This window comes from Patella vulgata, chromosome 5 (genome assembly GCF_932274485.2).
Source record: "Patella vulgata chromosome 5, xgPatVulg1.2, whole genome shotgun sequence".
NCBI lineage: Eukaryota > Metazoa > Mollusca > Gastropoda > Patellidae > Patella > Patella vulgata.
Window position 1 is genome coordinate 19475933 of NC_065883.2, and position 10121 is coordinate 19486053.

The 10121-nt window shown below is 38.0% G+C and overlaps 1 long non-coding RNA gene across 1 annotated transcript in view; it reads right to left on the reverse strand.

Moving 5' to 3' along the window:
• Positions 1-8936, reverse strand: part of LOC126821745 (uncharacterized) — a 32474-nt gene extending 23538 nt beyond the window's left edge. Inside the window, exon 1 of the long non-coding RNA XR_007680480.1 lies at positions 8819-8936. This is a non-coding gene — a long non-coding RNA (uncharacterized LOC126821745). The remainder of the gene's footprint in view (positions 1-8818) is intronic.
• Positions 8937-10121: the final 1185 nt, after the last annotated feature.

Sequence of the window (10121 nt, forward strand, 5' to 3'; positions counted from 1 at the left end):
TGAAAAAAAGTTTTTTTTTCAGGTGTGCAAGTAGCAAGGGTGTTGTGATTTTACCGTTTTCAGTACCGTAGCCCTATTGAGACCTGACTGGATATCCAGGACCTACCACGACCACCCACCTGAGTTCCCGTATTCCTACGCCGGATGCTATATAAACCATCACAGTCCATGCAACGGTCTTCAGATTTCAACAGATTATCACAGAGTGACTTACGGTAATTAGATTGCTTTTTTGCGGACTTTGACTCGGCAGGCAAGTTGGCTGGAAAACACTATATACCCATGGTATATCTCAGAAGGAGGCAACAGCCCATGTTGTAAACAAAACCGTTCCCCAGAAAGCAACAAACCAAAAACCCACAACAAACACCGAAATAAAAGTAACCAAGGGGAAACCTCAAGCAGAGAAGCCCCCAGAGACGGGGCCAAATACAATGCACTCTCTCATCACACCGAAAACAGAAGAAACCACTCAAGATCAACGGTAAAAAGAACAATAGAAGCGATTGTTTCTGAAGAGGAAGACAAATCACACGGGCGTGGAATTAATCCCACGATTACTGATCAGGAGTTAATTGACCAAGACAAGCGTGGAAATGAAAAAAATGAAATGAAATGGGGGTTTAACGGCCTACTGTTCTGTTCCGACTGGGCTAATGAAGACGGGCATACGCTATACAGTGTGCTGTGAGGGAAACTTTGCCAGGGCAGCGGCAGTATGGCCTACTCTTATATCCAATTCCAACTGCCAAGGGATCTTTTACGTGCATTCCAGTGCACGGGGCATCGGTTTTTAGTACCATCCGAACGACTAGACAGCTGTCCTGCACCACTGACAAGGGGAAACCACGTCGGAAAATCCCGATGAGCTTTCTCGGCCATTTTATAGGGATAGGACACGCGACCTCGAGGCTAGCGAGCCAGCGTCTTGTCCACTTAGCCACCATGGCTTCGACAAGCATAGGTGTAGTGTAAGCAAGCCAATATCTTAAATAACAAACTATTGTTAATCACAATGACGAAACCAATCACGATTTGTCAACTCAAGGTGAATTGGCTTAGGTCTCCTTTGATACAACTGGAACAATTTTTCTATGAAAACAACCCTGACACAATTTGTATACAAGAGACAAGGCCACCCCCATCCAAAAAAAAATGATATCAAATTAGAGAGCTATTCAATGTCGAAACAAGATCGACTGGGAAAAACAGCGGTGGGGGGTATTGCCACTTTATGTCAAAGACAACATCCCTTTCAACAGATTAATAGTAATTCAAGCAAACAAAGTAGAATTAATGGAAATCAACATTGCCATAGGAAATAACTGGCCTTTAAGTATAAGTATAGTCAATATCTATAACCCACCAGGTACAAAACAAAGAAGGATGGTTATGATTAAAGGACCTTTAACTAACACTTTATGGAACTTATTGGACGAAGAGCTTTTAATATGTAAAATAATCCACGGGTCCAGCTATGTGGTTTTTACCGCGAGCTCTTCGCTTTTCCACATAAAGCAGGCGGATCGTTTTTCCCCACGGTTCGCAAAAATCTGTCAACTGGACCTCCTGTTTTAACTTGTTTTTATATTATGACAAAGGGATAAGAGCCCTCTCTTTTCATGACATCGATTTTATGTGTGTTTTAAGGTAACGTTTTAATATACCCGGGCTTTTACCAATTTTCAAATGTAAATAATTTAATTAAATCAATCTGTCCATAATATCATATTCATTGTATTGGACGTTAAATCTGTAATAAACAACAGCATTATGATATGATTATTAAGCAAATTCCAGGAGAAAACACAATTGTGTGTGGGGATTTCAATTGTCATCATACAGCATGGGGCTCACCCACAAGCGACACTGACGGAACGAACTTTACGAGTACATACATATGTAGACGGTAGCAATCTTCTACTACTCAACGACAATGATAGTGAACCAAAGTTTGTTGGGAAACAAAGCAAGAGATGGACTCATGTAGACCTAACCATGGTCTCAAAGAAACTGTTCCCCCATTGCAATTGGGGAACAGGAGACGAGACACTAGAAAGAAACCAACCTTACATGCTCAATATAAAGCCATCAAATTCTTTTATAAATCTGAAAATAAGACTCTTATTGTGGATACCCAAAAGTTATCTGCCGCCATCGCTTTCTTTAATGGCCTTTTTTGCTTAACGTTAAATACCACGCCCTCCTCTCTAGATATTGTTTTACTGAATAGACGGCAGTGTAATACTAAACTCTTAAGAATTTGGCCGGAAAACTTGCTTATGGCTGCCTATGACTTATGTACATATTATTCGTGATTTGCCATTTTCTCTGATATTTTTATTCCTTTTTTTAATAACCTATAGTGTCTTAGTGCTTTTATTATATTATATATTATATTCTCTGTTCGTCTTTTAGGGTAATTGTTTTTAAAATTTAAATAGCCTTTTTTTATTTTGTGATTGGGGTCATTATATAACAATTAACTTTGTTTATCAATATTCCAAATGTCTTAGTGCTTGTTTTGTCCTTTTTTTCAATTTAAATAGCTATGTTTTATGGGGGGGATTTTGCATTGTACAACACAATTTTATTAGTATTGGAACTGACTTTGTTTATTAATCTTCGAAATGTCTATTTTGTTGATGGTTATACACAGGTTTGTATGAAGCAAAAGAAATTTCATCACAAGTTTGTGTTATTTGATCAAATTTAACACAAGTTTTGTGTTTCAGCATTTATCTCAACTTTGTGTTGTTTCAACACAAGTCTGTGTTGTTGAATAGAGACACCTAACTTGCGTTGTCTATTTTTTTATGGTGGTTATACACAAGTTTGTATGAAACAACACAAGTTTCAGAAATTGCAACACATGTGATGTGTAGATTTTCACACAAGTTTGTGTTATTTGATCAAATTTAACATACGTTTTGTGTTGTTTCAACATTTATCGTAAGTTTGTGTTGTTTCGACACAATTTTGTGTTGTTGAATAGCGATACCTAACTCGTGTATATACAGGTCAGAATATTAATGTGTCACAAGGAAGACGCCTTACGAATTGTTCGATACCAAACAGCGAAGTTATTCCCTCGTGGCACTTAACGTTCAACCTTAACTCAAACTTAATAGTAAGAAGAGTTTGTACCAGCTTGAAGCCACTCAGAAGCTCAGTCGTATGTGGTACATAGTCATAGTCAACATAAAGTCATTTGAAAAGAGCATCCCAGATGATGTTTTGGACAACTTTAACGTTAAAAATTGTATGCTTAGGGTAACAGACAGGTTTTGCTGATAAATATAACTTCCAAACAAGAAATACTGTTTAAATATTATCACCGAAAGAAACATATAAGATACACCCCAAAGCAACTTCTATTTTCATCCTAAGTACCCCATTATACATGTATAGCGTTTCTGCTTAAAATGATCAAAACTTGGATTTCATTGCAGTTTATTTCGAGTAATTTTCGGAAAAAAACCTTTACGTTCACCAAAATCAATTTGATATACACTCACGCAACAATTTTTTTTTAGCTATGTCGTTTGAAAAATGTGAAATTGATATACATGTAATTCCTCAACTGAATTAATCGAAAAGGAAATGTAATATCATACACCATTAAAAATCGATTTAAAACTTTCTCCAAGAGTAGTTCACATGAGTCTTACAATTTATCTTCTTGTACTTTTGGATCCCTACACACCCACCGAGATTGAAGGCTTCGTTACAGATCAGAAATGGACGTCCTGATTTACTGGAACGAATTATTATTCTATTTCAGAGCATATAATCAAGTAAAAATATTAAAAATTGCCACCTATAACCCCAAAGTAAAATGGACAGCGGTTCCTTAATATTACAGCTAATTGCCACAATCATTAGGTTCTATTGCATTCAAAATCTTTTGTGGTCAAGGAAAGACACTGGAACAAAAAAAAGGCTCAAGATCGATAAGAATCTTCCTCTTATAGCCCAAATGCTTTCCACCACGATTGCTGAAAACGACTCTATGCCCCACACAAGCAATTTTTGATGGACAGTTAGACTAGCCGACGGGATATCACTGCCAATGTGGACGTATACAAATTGTTTAGTTTTTCTAATTTATTAATTTTACTTTTGAAAAATTTCGCTTCCTTATTCCATATATTGAACTCCGAATCCAGACGAATGATGGTTGTGGCCTAACGAAAATAGCGTACAGTCAGACGTGCTTTCGTAATATTCGTCCACAACAAATTAAGAAGTCGAGTGCGGGGAGGTCATTAATTGAGCCAGGTGCGAACATGATAGGGTTGTCAAAAACATGACTATCGATTGCAATACGGCCTTTCGCAATGTATAAGTATCGATACCGACTTCTTTATTGAAATTGGAGGGGAGTCAAATAAGGATCATTTCTTCTTTTAAAAAAATGTAGTACATGAGGATAAGGGCAGTAATATATGCTGAAATAAATAGACAAAATACATTTTATTTCGTTCCATTAAATCAGTACGTACACTTTCGATTTTTTAACGACCAAAAAGACGCTTTTTTGCTGCTTCGGCTATGGCAAAACCAACCCACCGCTACACAACTTAATTTCTGCAACAGTCGCCTATCTAGGAACCTCCGTTATCCCATGACATGATTGGCCTAAACAGAAACAACGAATTCTTATTATTTTGGATTGGCTAATGTGGATACCAATAGCTGTTTATCGAGATTTTCTGGAAGGACCGAAAAATGGGTTCATATGTGTTGAAAATGGAAATACATGTAGTGTCTTGGGTGACATCGAAAATTGTAACTGGTTATTTGGCTGCTATAAATATGACTGTAAAATAATATGTGCCTTTTAAAGTCTTAGGAAATTTAAAGCTTATTGTCTAGTGTCAATAAAGACGCGATCCCGTGCCGTTAGCATCAAAGACATTTTATTTAGCAGGGGAAAACCAACGATGAATCATTTGCCCCAAGCTCTTAAAAAACAGATTACATGGGTGATAACTACAATTACAATAGTTAATTCCGTAACATGAAGTTCCTGTTATTCAATACAGTTAACGTGACATAGGTAATAATCATTGTAAGTAATCATTCGATAACATGTGATTAAATTGAATGTCAGCTGGATTCACACTTATAAAGCTTTGTCTGAATCTGTTTTCGAATGTTCCATGTTAATCATTAGGCCGAGTAGACATTGTCATCGATTTTAGATGGAGGGACAAACCCTAGTAGGACTTAACGTCGGCTTTCTCCGAATCCGAGGGTGATACCACAGACATGGTCTCATTTATCAATATTCAGCGCGTGCTGTGGGGGCAGCCTGGGTACTCGGGGTAAACGTTAAGCAGGCTGCCCTATTACCAAGCCACATACGCCCGCACTAATCCACTGCTGCATCCCAAAAGTGACCGACCAGCTAGAGTTCCAAGAGCGACCCCGTTAAATTACCCCATATTAGGATTGAAAGCACGCGATTTTTAGTTGTCATTGTTGATTAAATCTAATTCCACTTGCCAACTGGATCTAATTCCACCTGTCAACTGGATGTTGCTATTTATTTTTCAAAACGTATCACAGACTAGCCTTCCACACATAATTCATTCACTGAAATATACCTGTTCAGGATTGTCTGCGATAATGCTATGCCACTATTAGCTGTGACATTCTGTCTGTCTGAGCTAATCGTGACATCAGATTTTAGCCCCCCCCCACACTCCCCTCGAAAATAATTTTATTGACGATGCTTCTTTGTTGGATTTAGTGCTTTCGAATATCTTATTGGTATTGGGGAGCCACGGTGACTAAGTGGATAAGACGCTGGCTACCTAGCCTGGAGGTCAGCGTGTTCGATCCCTGCATTGGCCGAGAAAGTTCAACGGGATTTCCCGACGTGGTTTCCACTTGTCAGTGGTGCAGGACGGAGGGCCTGACATGGACAGCTATCTAGTTGTTCGGATGGAAAGAACGTAAAAGATCCCTTGGCTGTTGAAATTCGATAAAATAGTAGGCCATAGTGTTGCTGCCCAGGCAAAATGTCCCTCATAGCACACTGTATGGTGTTTTGCCCGTCTTCATTAGCCCAGTATAGGAGCAAAGCAGTAGGACGTTAAACCCCATTTCATTTATTTCTATTGATACTTGACACGCCCGATTGAGCACCTATTTGACCACGGTTCACGTTCGTAGCTCTTGTCGACTGAATAGGAATTGTTGACGGGTCTTGTCATGAATTACCCATGGATTGCCTCTTCGTGCCACAGGTGGGACAGTACCGTTAGCCGCGGTAGCTAAGTGAGTAAAGCGCTGGCTCGCTAGCCTGGAGATCACGGGTTCAATCCCGGTGTTGGCCGAGAGAGTTCATCGGATTTTCCGGTGTGCTTTTCCCTTGTCAGTAGTACAGAAAAGAGGGCCTGACAAGAGTTCGTATGGGAATTAAAAACTATTTCGTGCACGCTGTTTGGCGTATGCCCATCTTCATTAGCTCAGTCGGAGCAGAACAGCAGGACGTTAAACCCCATTTCATTTCATTTCTATATTCCTTATGATTAGTACAAATTGCTGTTAATATTTAGTTCATACGTTCTTGGCGCAAATCACGCTTCTTCAACGTATGTATTATTAATGTATCATTTTTGGCTTCGTTAATGCGACCACTGCTAATTACATCAGACTATAAAGAACTTTTCGTCTAAGCGTTCCTGAAAATAAACTTCAGGAATGCAAAGTCAACAAATTCGTGGCAACCTTCCAGTTTTTATTACACTGTTGACCAACTTAAAATATACAACTTTATTATTCAAGAACGCATGTACTTATCGAACAAAGTTTACACTAGAACCTACTTTTATTTTTCATGTTACTTAGTTACTAATTGTCCCGCACTCGGCTGTTACAACTAATGATCCATTGATGTCAATGTCACGATAATAAGTTGAAATGTTAACCCGTTTTGTTGTTTTAACTCAAATTTTAAAAACGGAATGCTTAATTGTTAACAAAGTATAATTATAAGAAATAATTTACATGATCACAAATTGATGATAAGTAAAATGTGCCTTTTTTATAACTGACGTACGCATGCATTCAAAACATAGTTTCTTTATTGCAGGTTATCAATATATACTTATTTAATCGAAATGAAATGGGGTTTAACGTTCTACTGTTCTGCTTCTACCAGGATAATGAAAACAGGCATACGCCATACAGTGTGCTATGAGGGAAATTTTGTTCGGACAGCGGCACTATCGAATTCCAACTGTCAAGGGATCTTTTGCATGCAGGCCAATGTGTACACGGGACCTCGTTTTTTCGTCCCATCCGAACGACTAGACAGCTGTCCTTGTCAGGCCCTCAGTTCCACATCACTGACAAGTGGGAACCAGACCGAAAAATCTGGATGAACTTTCTCGGCCAATGCAGGGATCGAACACCCGACCTCCAGGCGAGCGAGTCAGCGTCTAACCCACTTAGCCCCCCTAATTGAATCGTTAGTGTAGACTATATTATTGAGTAAGCTCGCCAGCCCGGAGATCCCGTGTTCGATCTCGGTTTTAACCCAGAACGTTCATCCGGATTTTCCGGCGTGGTTCCCCCTCGTCGATGGTGTAGGACGGAGTGCTTGGCAGAGATGGGACACATCCACGTAAACAACCATTGCCGGTTGAAATTCGAAATAAGACTAGCCGCTGCCCAGGCCGTCGAGAAAATTATAACAAATGTTATAACTAAAGGTCCATTCTCCAGTAGGTTACGTCTTGGAATATTTCTAATTGCCCTTCCTCATCCCCAATATTCCAAAAGCTCATCAAATTTGTTCTACTAAATTTCTTCAAAAAATATTTTCTTGAGCAAATTTCTGTCTGTGCGAATTGTAAAATGTTTATGATAGTAAGAGTGTTCTCTTGTACACATTCACAGTTGGAATTCGATATAAAAGTACGCCGAATTTCCCTCATAGCACACTGTAGAAAATTTAAATTTCATTTCATTTCACATATCTAGTAATATTTTATTGAACGGTATGTATTTAAATAATCAAAAAGGTGTGTTTAAAAATCAATTTAGACGAGTGCATGTATAACCATTCAATAAGATAAATATTTAAATACATATACAATATATGGATATAAAGAAGCCGGTATGGATATAAAGAAGACGACAAAGTCAATTATTTGCTATGTTCATTTTATTTGATATAGATAGCGAAAGCAACTGATACACTCATGTTCTTTGTTAAAATGCCCGTTGGATAAAATTCTACAATATCGTCATATCATTGATCATCGCAGGTGATAAGTAAGGGTCAAGTACGTTAATTTCTTCAGGTGGTTAAACATACACTCACAAATTACATAGCGTTATCTTATAATAACACGAAATGTATGAGTACCGTCGATCGTAACCGAATTGCTAAGTATCCATGAAATGTATGTGCTTCATAAAAAGATAGAATAGTTCAAAGCACATTGAGATGGAATCTTAACACGGTCATTATCTTTACAACTCAACGATATATAGCAATTATTACTAGTTAAAACAAAATTGTTAATAAAAAAAAAATAAGATGGAATTGCTAAAGAAACGCACAAACCATTATGAAGATTCAACTATCAAAGTTACAATTTCGTAGTATATTTATTAATGTTTTAATATACATTGGTAATAATCCATACAGCCAAAGTAATTTTTTAACAAAAAGTTAAAAAAGAAAGTGTCCAGGTCTATTGCTCACAAAGCATCACTTCAAATTAAAAGTTATGTAAAACTAATAGTTATTTAAAATGTCTATATCATTTGGAAATATGTGAAATCGATAACTTACCTTCGTGTTATTTGAGTGTTCTTGGTAAATTGAGCGTGAACTAAGTATTAGCCAGTGGATGGTATCGGGTCTAAGATCAAGTTAAAATAAAGTAATAACTCATTCCGCTAGGTTTTATACTCCCTTTTCCCCCACACGCGACAGCTTCGTCTTTTAAGTACTCGTTACGTAGAGATAATCAATCCAGCGAATCATCGCATCGTAAAATAACGACATTAATATTAAGCATATATTTTTGTTCCACGTGAATATGTGCGGGAGTCTTGAATTGCAAATCGTGTACGCTCAATGTGGCTCGTGATTTGGATCGATGTGTTTTGTTTTATACGTGCTTGCAACCCCCCTAGAGGATATGTCTATAAAAGGAGCCAAACCTTTTGATCATAGCCTGCGCTCCCTTATTGTTCAGACACTTGTTAATATATATAACGATATTTATACTTAATGGTTTGAAACGAACCGATCTCTAATCGGAAAGTAATTTCATTGGTCCGTAATATGTGGGCGACATATCTAAAGACAATAATGTCACTGCGAGCTCTATTAGCATATATGAATCTGTACGCGCATCTGCCTAATCACAAAGCATCTCGGCTTCAACCTCTTAGTCGTATCCCTATCAGCCACGTCAATTCGTTTGGAACTCGAAGCACCGTCAAGTTATAAGCAGTGCATCTAAAAATACTTTAAAGTTGGAATCTGACCTGCTGTGGCTCAGTGCGACTCGCTAACTAGGAGATCTAGGGTTGGTTACCGGTGTTGGTCGAGAAAGTTTTTTTAAGATTTTCCGGCGTGGTTCCCCTTTGTCAGTAGTGTAGGACGGAGGGTCTGGCAAGGACAGTGTATAGTCCTTTAGATGGCACACACGAGATGCCGTATACACATAGGCGTCAATGCAAAATAACCCTTGGCAGTTGGAATTCGAAATAAGACTAGACAGTAGTGCCACTATCCGGGCAAAATATCCCTCATGTCACACCGTATGATGTATGCCCATGTTCATTAGCCAGTCGGTGTATAAAAGTAGGAAGTTAAACCCTGTTTCATTTCATTTACAGTTGGAATTCCACGAACAGAAGGTTGAATCAAAATATTGGTCTCCGGAATGTATGTACCGATAAAACTCAAATTTTGCATGCGATCTAATTTGATTTTGTAAACTGTTCCACCGTCTTCGGTATAGTGTACATATTTGGAAGTGTAATTTCCTGCTCCAACCTTTTAAATAAATCCGTTTAATATTGATTTTCAGAAATTGTTTGGGACCTTGAAATATATCCGTTTTAAAATCATATTAATTTAA